General features: G+C 34.6%; 1 pseudogene; it reads right to left on the bottom strand.

The window, feature by feature from the left end:
* Positions 1-2,664: 2,664 nt before the first annotated feature.
* Positions 2,665-9,902, bottom strand: LOC122278442 (annotated as a pseudogene).
* Positions 9,903-15,043: the final 5,141 nt, after the last annotated feature.

Genomic DNA, 15,043 nt, shown 5'->3' with positions numbered 1-15,043 from the left:
AATTAAGATCCACAGATAAAAGACCTGCAAACAAACGTGGTCTGGTTGTTGGCATGGGGCCACTAGGGCCCCCTGCGGCTGCCATGCAAAAGCACGTAAAATCCCTAGTGGAAAAATCACTAGCCACGTCACTAGAGTAAAAAGTCTTCTAATTTTCTTCCTATAAGGAAGCCTTATACCAAACACTTTTACCTAATCAACACATGATTTGTCATTTTTACCATTTTTTTAAACACACGCATAGAGTTATTATACTCAGAAATTCTACATCATGCACTTGCTAAAGGAAAAAACATAAAAAGATAAAAAATAAAAATAGGTGTGCGGTGTAAGGCTGCTGAATAGAGTTTTTCTTTAAGCATTAATATGATAGAAAGACAAAAATAAAAAATTACATGTTGATGAGGTGTATGTGCGTGGTGTAAAGTTTTCATGCAGAGTTTTTCTTTGAGGATAGTTGAGATAGTTCAAATAAATTGGGCTATACAAAATAACTAGTAACCGAATAGGCCCAAAGATTCCGGATCGACCATACCTGAAATAACCAATATGTATGGAAATTAAACGAAAGTCAGAATTTTCGTAACCGCTATTGAAAAACAATTCAAAATCGAGTAATTACCTGATTTTCATTTTTGAACCGCGTCCATGAATCACCATTACGCCTAACGTTGTTGTTTGGTAATTCACCAAGGTAGCGTCTTTGAGTTTCTAGACTTTGGTTCTTCATAGCAACTCGAAAACTCCAAGTTTTTCTTTTGATCGTCACCTCTCTCTCGCTCTCTATCCTCTTGCATGGTGAGCAATAATCCTCTCTCACTCTCTATCCTCTTTTTTTCTTATCCCCATTGCAAAATTTTCTTTGGATATCTTGTGGTGGGTCTTGGATTTTGGGTTGAATAGCTATATTGTGTGTGGTGGGTGTACTTTGACTTGGTCCAGATTCTCTATGGAAGCTTTTTCTGGACTTTGGGAGTTTCTCAAACTCTCAGCTGCTTTTGGAGTCATGCTTTGATATCTCTCTATTAATTTAGACTTTATTTCCATACTTCCTTTGACACCCGTTCATTTAATTTGGTCAATTCTTTGCTTATGAGCTCATGTTCTTTTTAGTTTTGCAGCTTGGAGAATTGGTACTACAAAATACTAATTATAATGACTGGATTCTTGCAGAATGCTACTCTTGCTGTGGAAGCCTTGTCGATCTGGTATGTATGAGATTCTCTTATCTTTCTTTCATCTCTTTTTTATCATATATCTACAATTCTCCTTCCCTGTAAAGCACCATTTAATTTCGCAACTCCTTGTCCTCTTTGCTTGTTTGGATTCCATTTAATTTCAAATACAAGTCATGTAGGGATGGGAGGATGCAACTCGAGAGTTAGTATGGAGGCAAGACTACTGGTCGAGTTAGCTTGAAAAACCTGATAATTCTGAAGCCCAAATCAGTTCGGGTAATCAGTTATTTAGAAATTTTCTACTTGGAAATGCGTAGGGTCGGGTTGGAATGAAGCTTTTCAGGTCGGGTCGAGTCGATTGAACAGCCCTATAAATAAATGCAATCTTGAGAAAAAGGAATATGGATAGTGTGAAATTTTACCACTTGTCCGAAAAAGGTTATACTAACATGAAGATGTAGATTTAATTATTTGTATTATATTTTTAATACACCCTCACATGCGTGGGCTGGCCAGATTCTTGCTCAATGAATGGGCCTAACACGTGAAGTATTTTATTAAATCTAGTAGAGTGTAGGCTCAATATTTGAATCCATGATATTTGCTATAATATAATGTGAAATCACCACTTATATCCTAAAAAATTTAATCAAATAAGGGTAATAATCAAATCAAATCCTCAACAGATACTGAGCACATGCATGCATTCACTTTTGCAATTTTTTTTTTCTTTTTTATTTTTTTCACCCCAAGTTTGTGAAACAATTATTCGAGCACACTGTAACAAATTTTGTCGCCATATCGTGGAAAGGTTTTTGCAACGTCGATGCATGAAATTTATTATTAGGATGAAACGTTAAATATAATTAGACTAAGAAATTAACTATGACTTTTACAACTAATTACGTACCTAGCTATCAAATCCAACTCTTTAATTAAACTCCTAATGTTATTTTTCATCCTAAATCTCATTATTCCACTAACACCGTCCCGGCTAATATATTGCCACATTTTAAATAATTTTAAAACTAATTATTTAAATAGAAAGCTACTTAAAATGTGATAATTATTAAGCTTGAATGACTACCGATCATGATGATTGATACAACTTACTATAGATAAAAGCATTTCTCAATTCTTTATTGCGAGTTGATACATGCATTGAAATCAATTACTAATTGATAGATAATTAAAAAATAATATATACTTTTCAATAATTCAATATCACATTAAAAGATGATAAAATGAAGATCGATAATCTAAAAGGGTCATAAATAACATTTAAGAGATTTCTTTATTAATCTCAACACATTCTTATTGTTCCCAATAAATGCTCAATGCCCTTTTTCAATTAATTAATCGATAACACGATCTCATTCCAATATTAATATATTATAATATTATGGGTTAAAATTTGTAGATGTTGAATAAAAAAATATTTCTATTTCATATCAATAGGGAAATCTGAGTGGCCTTCTCCCAAAGATCACCCTAAAATTGTAGATGATATAATGGAGAGCCTATCTTTTGAGGAGTTTGCTGTTGCCCTATGCTCGATGCTCCGATAAATGCCATATATTAGTCACAATCTGCAGGGCAAACAAGAAATTTTAATATCAAATGTCAACTTCACATAGAAAAGAAATTATATATGAAGTTCCAACTAGTTTCTGATAAGATTTTAGTTAATTGCTGAAGTCATGAATGTCTTTTTAATGAGTATTATGTTGTTGCTAGATATAATAGAATCCAGACTCGGGAAGAGGCAACCAACGTGCAAGAATGACATATTCTAAATGATTCAGATTAACCTCATAGACATTCTCCTAGCTATAGTGGTTTGATTCAACAGGTTACATTTTACACACTAGCAATTAGGTTGAAATTGTTAGAAATAGTAGATCAAAGTACACTGCGGAAGCGATATTATCTCGTGGAAAATATCTTAGATCTAATGTGGTTGTTCCACGGATTCTTCATCATCGTTGTCAATCCAATCTTCACATATCGATGATGGAGTATGCTACGTGATTAGACCAGAACAACAGTAACATATTCTACAGTCTAAATGCCGAGACTAAAGAGAATTTGTGAGAGAGAGATTTTCACTTTTTGTCTTACAAGCCATATTTTTCATTAAGGGGTCCTCTTGTAACCCATGACTGGGCTTAAATGTCCAGCTATAATTCACATATAAATATGCCAGGCACAACTGCTAGGCATATGGATAGCAAGGGGTTTCCACCATTGGTGTCATTTTCTTACATCTCCCATTCACACATAGTAAGCAAGATCTTAGGTTTGCATTTCTCAATATGCTCCTATTTTTCTTTTACAATTTTGTTTGATGGTCGCACAACCTATTTTCCAATATGAACAAGATTGATCTTCACGTATCAACAGTGGAGTGTGCTACGTGATAAGACTAGAACAAAACTAACATATTCCAGAACTTAAATGCCGGGACTAGAGAGAAGTTGTGAGAGAGAGATTTTCACTTTTTGTCTTACAAGCCATATTTTTACTAAGGGGAGAGTGGCTATATGGCCCTCCTCTTCTAACGCATGGTTGGGCTTAAATGTCCAGCCATAATTCACATATAAATATGCCAAGCATAACTGCTAGGCATATGAATAGTAAGTGGTTCCCACTATGGGGTATCTTTCTTACATCTCCCACTCACACATAGTGGGCAAGATCTCAAATCTGCATCTATTAATATATTCTCAATCTTGCTCATATTGGCAAATGGGCTGTGTGATGATCGAGCAGAGCTGGAAAAGAAAAATGGGAGCACTAACCAAATCCCTCCAAGAGAAGACCAACATGGCAATATCCCTAAAAGTGTCTCGTTATACCTTAAATTATTTGGTCACATCAGACTAAGCATCCTTAATCCCTCTTGAGTCTAAATAACTCAGAGCAATACTCAGTTTCCATAAAACATTATGTACTCACAGCTACATCACGACTCCCAAGAAGCAACATAACTTGTCGTCAATGACTACACACCATTATCGATATGTTACTAAATAGTCTTCCCTTTACCCTCATATCATTCGGTTTCATTCCAATCGCTTTCCCAACAATTTTTCTTTAGACCGCACTATTTATAGTCATAGATAACATGCCAAAGTATCAAATACTAAAACATCAACCTAGTGACATAGTCAAAGGTCACTTAAGGGCATAAATAAATTAAGATCATCAATTATGACCTACATGACTCACACGGTGAGGAAGCATGGGATTCATTCACTCATCTCTACTGTTGGTCGCAAAAGCACATGTAGTATGAAATACATGCTACTCTTTCCAAAGAAAGAAAGAGCGTATATCTAATCTCAATACACCATACAAATCTTAGTCTAGTCACTATGTCAGCACTTAACCCGAGTCCCTTCATTTGCTCTCTATCTGAAATGCTAAAGAGGATCTCGCATATGGCTAAACCATAGGCTACATGGATTGTGGATAACCATGCACGGTTCTTTAAGTATGATGGACCTCATCTTAGCTCCCACTAAGGTGACATATCTTTTGTACATGTCTTACAACTTATTCCTTTTTGGACAAATACCGACTGCCACATTGTTCCATCTTTGCTCGCTACCCCTTTGTAGCACTAAAGGTGATCGCTCATGTAAGAGAGCTGATCTAAGCTTGTCGACATATTTTTTCATCATACTACCAAATTTATGGTGAATGTGTCTGCTTGCCAAAAAAATGCCTTCAACCATGCCACATGATCTAGAATACACTAGTGTCATGTGTATGACGAGTAATACCATGACGGAGGGAAATCACATGGTCAACTAAAAAATAATCAAACCACAACTCTCAAGTGGTGTTTAATGACCATTTCTCTTTATGCATAATCTCATATGTAGTAACTTTCCAAAAAGAATGGTCCTTCCAAGAGACTTAGCTTTTATACGTAAAAGTCATTTACACAGCCATGAAGTCAGCAACGACTAATCTCGAATCTCATTAAGGTCAAACTCACAACATAAACCTTAGATTCTAGTCAACAATTCTTGTGACTTTTAAGAATCTACAAGATGACTACAAATCTCATTCAACAAACTTAATTTGCGACTTCATGGCTTCATATGAATCTTTCATACTCAACAAAAGTATGTGAGCTAACCATCATTTATTTTTCATTAAGGGTAAAGAGATTAGGAAATTTGCCCCTAAAGAAGATCACAAGTCTGGTAATTACTTTTAATGACTTGACCAATCGCATCATAAACTCACTTATTTAAGTAAGCCATATTTACCCCCTAACAAAATCTCAACTTCTAACTCCTATGAGCAAACAATAATGGAAACACCAAATAGTATATAAGGCAAAACTAGATTCTTTGGTACTTTCCATCTCATTAATTGTCTATGGATTTTGAATAAGAGCTTTTCTTATACATAGTTTCACAAGATATGAAGTCCTAGCTAATTTCCACAAATCCATGTCGATCAACTCTTGGTATGGAAAACCTTTCATTAAGCGATAATTAATAATCTAAGACAACCAGATCATCAACTCTTTTAGGGGGAAATTTTTGTAAAGTCGTCAATAGCATTCAAAGAACCCCATTTTATTCAATATGTCATTAAAAAAATGACTAGGTATGATTGAACTGAAATATTGCATATTTTATTCATTTAGAACCAATATATTTTAATTCTTTCATTACATTATTATTGGTTTTAGATGAAAAAAATGATTAAAATGCATAAATCCAAATTGTGATTTAAATTAGTTAATAGCATGGTTGATGCTTAACTTTAGAACTTGTGATTTAACTGAGCACTTTTTTTTTTTATATACACAACACATATTTATATATATATATATATATATATTTTATTCTTTTCCAGGGGTGTTGCAGAACAGGAGTGGGAGTTATTTTGAGGGATGAGAAGGGAAAAGTAATGCTGGTTGCGTGTCACAAAGAGCCAGAGTTCTCTGATCCTATGGAAGTGGACTTACTTGCCATCTTGAGGGGTCTACAATTATGTATCCCGTTGGGTATCAATGAGCTAATTGTGGAGACTGACTTAATGCTCAGTGTTAAGGCCATAACAACTGAAGGGGAGTCCATGTCTCCCCAAGGCAATTTGATCTACTCCATTCACGACCTTTCAAAACAGATACCAAGAGTAAGCTTCCAACATGTTAATAGAGAGCACAATGCAGCAGCTAATGGTTTGGGAAAACTAGCACGGTTTGTAGAGGATTTAACAGTTTGGTGGGATTCAGTTCCCGAGTGTATTTTCCACATTTTTGGCATGATGCCAGTATGTAATTCTCCTTATGACTCTGTTTAATGAATGTGAGTTGTTATAATATATATATATATATATATTTTATTCTTCTTATTTTATTTTATTTATCTTTATTTATATGCAGTGATTAAAATAAATGGAAGGGAGGAGTTATTAAAAGTTATACGTTGGGATATGGAGGGAATTCATTTTCATATTGAGTCTTTGCACGTCACAGGGCCTCTTTTTGGATTTAAAAGGAATTGCATGCCGTACAAAACAAGGACTTTTTTTTTGGTTCAGCCCAATTCATTTCAAGGCCACATAGGAAATAAATGATATTCGGATTTGACTTTGACCTAGGGCACGACCTGGGAGACTTCTTAGGTTCAATTTTATTTATGGCAACACTTTTTATGTGATGGGGAATTACACGCTGCACACTACTTTTCTATTGGGACTTTGACGGTTTGACCTGGATGGAAACAAATAATTTTCATTCAGGGCATTTGAGTGCCGCACATTTTTTTTTTTTTCCTCTGGATTCATTCACGTCGTAGCTTGAAGAGCTCCTTGGGGTCCAACAGCCGCTCTAGCTTTCTCCTCTACTGCTTTCCATCTCTATCCATTTGGCTTGTTCTTTTCATTCCCTATTTTTTTATTTAATTTCAATTTGAAGTTTATGGTGTATTTTTGATATTTTTGGGCTTAAAAGTTCGGGCATTTTATTTTCTGTTTATTTTATTTTATGTTAGTTATTTTTGTTGTTTCTTTAACCTTCCATTAAATATGCATTACAATTGCATTTTAGATTGATTAAAGGTTAATTAGGACTTAAATAAATTCAGTTTTATTATTTAATTTTCAGATTAATTAAAAATTGTTTAGCGTAGTTGAGTCCTTAATTATTAATTTCAGTTTGTTAGTCTTTTACATTCCATTTCGACACTCAAAAATTCAAAAATATGAATCTAGTCTATAACTAATGCTTTTTTCTTTTTTTCATTTCCATTGCATTTTTTCATTTATTGTACATACCACCATTTTTGTTTGTGATACTTTTCACCATTTTATAAAAGTTTGGATTTAAATAATTTTCTCCAAGAAAACGATCTAAGAATTTTATTCTTATTTATTACACGAAATCTTTCTACACTTGGGATAGCATTTGTGCTATTCATTTTTGAGTGAGTCAAGGTACATTGGGTATCCTTGAATGGATGGTTTAGTTAGGCCGCATGTAAATAGTACTAGCAGTATTCATTTGATTTTTGTATAAAAAAGTACAAACAACAATCATGCCCTCATAGTACTTAGTGCCTAAACATTACAAAAAATTAATCATTTAATTCTTTTGCAAGAATCAACTATTTAACTCTTTCAAGAAAAATTTCAATAAATGTGCGATCATTGGTTATCTAAATGCAACTAAATTAGTTCCAAGAGATGGATCTATACCTTTATCCACTCCACTTTTCTTTTGTCAATAAGATCAACAGCCCCAGGTTGGATCATCCATGTGAAGTGATTCTTAGATTCTATATTGGGGTTCCTACTATGTGAATTCAGTACCTTTAGTGGAGCCATGTTACTGATATTATCTTCTAGTCTCTAAACGACGAGATAATATTGATATATTATTTCCACGCTATTTATAAGGATCTTTATATGCTATGAATTTTGGAAGTCACTATCGCTAATCGTACACCTTCACTTAAAGGTATACTCTCACTAGTTGTTGAATTATTCCCACTATCTTCAGTGATCTTTTATAAAAAAGATTTTAATTTAAGGTAATGTAGAATGGAACATAATGAAACGTTCTTTTCAAAAAATAAGTATCATAAAAAAAAGGATCTCAATACCCCACCCTCGCCAAAAATACGAGTAATTTTCTTGACTCAACCAAAAAATGATCAAGCTTAGATCATCTAGATTTTTAATAGAATTTACGTTTGTACAAAATAGTCACTCAGCTTTTCTCAAAGGTGAATGAACTTGATCTAAGGATGACAATTTAGAATTAAGGCCGCAACTTCTTTTGTACCATAATTCATTTATAACTCCATTCTTAGTGAGTCATTAAATTGTGAGATAATTGTTCTCATCATATAACTCATACAATTGCAATTTTGAAAAAATATTTTAACTAAAAAATATATTTTCCTCAGAAAAAATTGAATCACAATTATACGATGAAACAATATTTTTATTATCCATGTCCTTAGTGTACATGTATATGAACTTTCACATAGAAAATTCTTATATTGCCTTTCCTTGTTGACTCTACTAAATAAAGGAGAGGGATCTCACTAGCGAGAGAAAAAGAAAAAGAAACTTCAATTTCTCAAGCTTCACACCCATCATCCTATGCCTTCATGACACATTTCAGTATATCATTTCTCTACCTGAGAAATAATATCACTGAGTGAACGAGTGACTATCCTACTTCTAAGCCTCTAGGAATTCTTATAGACCTTGTATGTGAGGTTTTGGGTTCAAAACACCACATAGACCTTGAATTAAGTGGATGAGCTAGGATGTGCGCCTTGCACATTGGGCACTCCCACAGCCAGAGGGCTGTGCCTTTCTTCGGGCCCAACAGCTGTGTGGGCCTCTTCTTGTTGGGTTCAAGGCCCACTTCGGTGTATGTTTCTTTTCTTTTCTTTTGTTTTTTTTTTTTAAAATTCAAAAAGAGCCCAATAGGCAAAGTTCTACTCTGCCTTCAGAAAATTAGGATGGTGATATTGCACTGTGAAAGCGATATTACCTTGTGGGAAATATCTTAGATCTAGTGCAGTTGTTTCATAGATTCTTCATCATCGCTGTTAATCCGATATTCACGTATGAATGGTGGAGTGTGCTAGGCGATAAAACGAGAGCAATAATAACATATTCCACAGCCTAAATGTCGAGACTTGAGAGAATTTGTGAGAGAGAGAGATTTTCACTTTTTGTCTTACAGGCCATATTTTTCATTAAGGGGAGAGGGGCTCTATATAATAGCCCCTCCTCTTGTAACCCGTGACTGGGCTTAAATGTCTAGCCATAATTCACATATAAATATGCCAAGCATAACTGCTAAGCATATGAATAGCAAGGGCTTCCCACTATGGGTGTCCCTTTCTTACAGAAACATAGAAGGGGAAGTTAACAATTGTTATCCTACACAATTCTTTTGATTAGGTTTGAGCTATACTATATTTAGGTTAGAGTAAACTAGCACCTCCATGATATCTCTGACATTGACTACAATAGCATTTTGAAGAGGTTTTACTAGAACCCATGTTCCATCCTTTTGGAATTGGAGACCTTCGGCTTCAATGAGCTGAGGAGAATTGTTAGAGCATCTGCATCAGAATGTGGAGTAAATCCAATGGCTTTATTTGGTTCAGGGCATGGAGGATAGTAGTTCATCCTCATAGACTGAACTCCATTAATAAACAGCTCCCTCATTTCGTCAGCATCCATCTTCAAAGATTTGGCCATGAGACCTAAGATTTCCATGGCCAGATTTTTCAGTTCTATAGAGTAAGCTTGCAAGGTGTTTTTGCAACACAAATATGAAGTTGAATTTAAATCATTTTTGTGGGTTATAACTCTAATTGGTGCATTTAAAACCACATTGAAGGTATAGAGAAACTTGAGCTTTAGGGGAAGCTTTCCAAATAGGTCACTCTTTATCAAATTGAGAGGAAGAGTAGTTACATAGAACATGTCAAACCAGTCTAGCTTTTGATCCTCTAAAATTATAAAGAGCTACCCAAAGCCGTCATGATTGTTTGGCTGTTGCCAAAGCTTCTTCTTTTCTTCATAGGGAAGTCTAAAAAAATTCTCAATTTCTATCTTGAATTCTTCTAGCAAGGAAGTATTGACACAGTGGTTTACAACCTAATCTTAACAATACAACAACAATAGTAATAATAAGTCAAAGTAGTGATGCTAGGCTTGAATACAAAAAACACAAACAGAGAGAGAGAGAGAGAGAGAGAGAGAGAGAGAGAGAGAGAGAGAGAGAGAGAGAGAGAGAGAGAGAGAGAGAGAGAGAGAGAGAGAGAGAGAGAGAGAGAGAGAGAGAGAGAGAGAGAGGGTAGGGCAAGTGTTGGCCAAGTTATTGCAGCACTTATAATTTCTGGTAGGGTTCATGTGTTTCTAGCCTGAAGGCATGTTATTCAGATCAAGTTGTGTATGGTTGGTGAGATTAGTGCACTGCCTTTATTCATGTCTTCATGAGTAGCTACGCTAATGAAGAATAAATACATGTTAAAAACTGAGAGGGAGAGTGTTGCCCAGATGACTAACACAAGAGGGGGTGAATTGAATTGTATTTAAAAATTTAAAATTATAAATCAAATACACAATATAAACTATAAAAAAAATATGAAGCAGCAATAAATATAAAGAGTAAGGGTAAGAGAGAAACGAACTTAGTATATTAACGAGGTTCGGCCCCACTGCCTACGTCCTCGCCTCAAGCTACTCCTTGAGGATTTCCAAATTCATTATTTAACCTCCTTCAGGTGGAGATAGAAACCTATTACACCTTTGAACAACACCGTTACAAAGGATCCATGTAGAACACCCTTTACACTTGCAAAATCACCTTACATGTAGTGATTTAATTATTCCTTATGTAGAACACTTTCTATACACACAAGGGTTATACACACCCTTTTACTGATACAAGAGCTGATAGTGGGTAGGTTATCAGATAACACTCCTCAATGAGTGAAATAAGAACAATACAACGCAAACTATATCTCTCTCAAAATGAGCAAGGTTTAAGGCTCAATGTTTAGAGAAGAGAGAATGAAAGCTTTGAATGAATGTTGTATGCTCTTAGTGTTGTAAATGTGAAGCTCTCAAATGATCTATTTATAGGCATATGAGATTTCATATTCAAATTTCAAAATATTCACATGTCAAAGACAACATTATTCACTTTTTCAAAAAATTCAAATAAAAGTTTATTCCATTTCACTTGTCAAAAACATTCACATTTCAAAAATTTCAAACATAATTTTTTTACTTTTTACATATGACAAAAGGAGTACTATTTACTTTTCAAAAATTTCAAACAAAATCATCTACTTTTTACATAAGTTAAAAAGAGCATTAATCACTTTTGAAAATATTCAAATAAAGCATGCACATGTGAAAGATAACAATCAATCATCTTTAATATTTTCAAAATTTTCAAACAAAATTATCTACTTTTTGCATAAGTCAAAAAGATCATCAATCACTTTTGAAAATATTCAAATAAAGTATGCACATGTGAAAGATGACAATCAATCATCTTTCAAAATTTTCAAATTTAATTTTTAAAATATTCATACATATGTGAAAAATGTATTTTGATACTTTATGATAAAATATTAATTTTGAGTCTTAATCCTAATTTCAAAATTTTAAAAGATTTACAATATTACTCTATGAGTTTTAATGTGAACTTGTTCCTTTCTTACTCATGCTTTGTTCCTTGATGTGCTTGACTCCATTGTGCAGACAACTTGAGTTTGAGACTCCTTTATTCTTTGAATTTATTTGTTATCATCAAAATCAATGTGTAGATATATAATTACATGAAACTTGAAACCTTGGGTTCAACAGAGAGTGATTTTCATTCAAAACTGTATATTCATTTGTGTATCACTTTACAAATATATAGATATACATGAAACTAAGTATGGAAACATGTACAAAAGGTAAGTATACTAATTATACAAACTGGACAGATTCCTAGAATTAAGGTGACTGATTTTTTGGAGATGGAGAATCTGGAAAATATGGCAACTATCAATATTCCCCCTCAAGTTGGCGCATGGAGATCCGTAATGCCTAACTTGCATGCAAAATGATGAAAAAGTTTCCGTCCTAAGGCTTTGGTGAAGATGTTGGCACACTACAAGAAAAGCCTTTTTTTCACACGATTTTTTTATCCCGTGACTAACGCTTGTGGGAAATACTAGCTGTTAGGACAAATCCCTTCCGTCGCAATAGGTATTGACGGAAATCACCAAAAAACGAGCGACGGATGAAAAGTCATGGCCAAAGACCTATTAAAGTGAGGAGATAGTATTTGTGTTAATAAATTCATGGTTTTTACCTCTAATATATGTTAATATTTCCTGATAATAGTAAAACATTCCCAAACAAATTGTTTTGCCTTCAAAACTGTGCACACCTGATAGATCCCTAACGCCCAGATCGTGCCCTTCAACCCCGCATCATTTGGGGAAATATCCGTGAGAAATTTCTCTGGAAAACGGCCCCGTAGAACTTGACTACCGCCAGTTGCGGCCACGAACGGCCAGAATCAATTTCACTTTGATTCTATTTCTCGAATCCAGCAAATCTCTCTCTTAAATCTGCGGCCGAATACCCCGTAGCCCAAATTGTGCCCTTCAACACTACATATTCTCTGGGAAACTCCAGTGGTGGTTTCTCGTTTCTTCGCCCCGTAGAACCTCACTGTAGCCAGTTGCCGCCATTCATGCCGACGCTGTTCTTTTTGTGGATTCTCGAATAAAAGGTAATCTCTCTCTTACATCTTTTTCCTAATGTTAATTTTTCTTCTCAAATTTCTATCTCTCTCTCTCCCCTTGGTAATTCTCTCTGCCTATTGGAAGAGATTTCTATGCGTTTGTATCTCTGGTTCCTGAGGGCTAGTACTATAATTGTAGCTTTTTCTTGCATTGTGAAATTCCACCTGCAAGGACCTAGCGTAAAATGTTTTGAATAGTTGGTCAAAATTAAGTTGGACTAATTTTTGGCATTGTTTGAGATAGATATCCAAACAAAGAAGTTGCAAATGGGGTAGAGCTTATGATCACGTGCACTTGTATATTTGTAACTTCTTAGTAAAATGATAATTTGAGTATTGATATGTTTTAAGTTGGCCTTTACACAACATGCACATCCTTTCAGGGTGAGAGATTAGATTGTGGTGTACTATTAATATATACTAGGTAGATCAGGAGGTGTCATAACAGGATTGTGACAATTTCACACAATTCTATGGAAAAAATGTATTGGCAGGGAGTGGGTAATAAACCACCTAGTTATATTCCTCAGTTTTTATGGACAATATATCAATACTACCCAGGTTTGTAGTCTTTAACTTGATGCATCAAAATACCATATACATGCATAAGGTCCAAATATCATTAACAGTATCCCTGTCTCGTATATATATATATATATATACACACACACATCAATAGATTTAATATGCATTCTTTGAGATTTGTTGTTGTATGTGAATCTAAGCTTATTGATAGCTGAGTCTAGTCAAATTATACTATGTTTATTCAGGTTCTTCTAAGCCATCTAAAATGTGCGCACAAGAGGAAACAAAGTCATTTGTTCATCTGGGCAGATTAGGTTCACCTGGTCAAAATACAAGAATGTTTATGAAGCTATTATGGAAGATTATTTAGAGCCAAGTTGTGTGCATTTGGAAAGTAAATATAACTGTAATCCTTTTCATGCTAATCACGGCCCTCTTGCCATTCTCCAATTTGTAAACATTTTGTAAGGTATTTCCAATTAACCAAATGGACAGTGGAACATGATCCAATGTTGTAAATCTTGAATGCAACATTATTTTATAGTTTATCTGACTGTATTTTGTAGTATATTTGCCTTAGAATCTAATCTAATTGAAGTCATAAAACAGGTTTTTTTGAGAAGTACAAAACAAATTGATGCAAAATGTACGTAATAAAAAACTCCCTTTTACACTTTTACCCAGGAAAAAACGTTGGTGGAAAAAGGTAGCAATCTTCCTTACATTAAAGCTATTTGCCACGAGGCACCTCCATGTAAATTAAGTATTTCTCATCCGAAGGATTTTTTGGAGATTACATATTTTTCACGAGTATCGTGTATGATGAAAAATGAAACCAGTTCTGATGAAATTCATATTATCCAAGGTAACCGTTCATGGGCTTTACACAGTTTCTACAAAGAAATTCGGTGGGGTTAAAACATACGACTTGTAGCACAGACGTATGTCACCACAAATTACCCACAGAAATAATCCGTGGGAAATAATAATAAAATCCACAAACATCTCTCGTGGGAAGACCCCAATTCCCATGAGCCAAAAGGAAATTGAATTGCCTTTTGCCATGAGTGTTGGAAGGATTTTGTGACGGAATGCACCATGAGGAAAAGTATATATCTCCCACGAATTAATGTTTTCGTGGGATATAATACTTTTTCTGGTGACTTATATGCCATGAACTTCCCACGGAAAGAATTTGTGAATACATAATTTTTCCCATGAAATTCATAGTTTTACCCATGAAAATACACTCTGGGAAAAAACGGCTTTTCTTGTAGTGGCAACTCATTCAGTGGAAGAAATAAGAACCGTTGTAAGGAGGCCTGAGTGAATCTTATCACGAACAATGTGATAATCAATCTCAATGTGTTTGGTACCCTCAAACACGGGGTCATGCGCAATGTAGAGAACGGATTGGTTGTCACAATGTAAGGTGAAGGACTCAAGATGAGAAATTCCAGGATCAGTGAGAAGTTGCTTCTACCAGGTGAGTTCACATGTGGTGATGGCCCTAGCTCAATATTTA

Source organism: Carya illinoinensis, chromosome 10, assembly GCF_018687715.1.
Source record: "Carya illinoinensis cultivar Pawnee chromosome 10, C.illinoinensisPawnee_v1, whole genome shotgun sequence".
Classification (NCBI taxonomy): Eukaryota; Viridiplantae; Streptophyta; class Magnoliopsida; order Fagales; family Juglandaceae; genus Carya; species Carya illinoinensis.
This window is presented reverse-complemented; position numbering and strand designations above follow the sequence as displayed.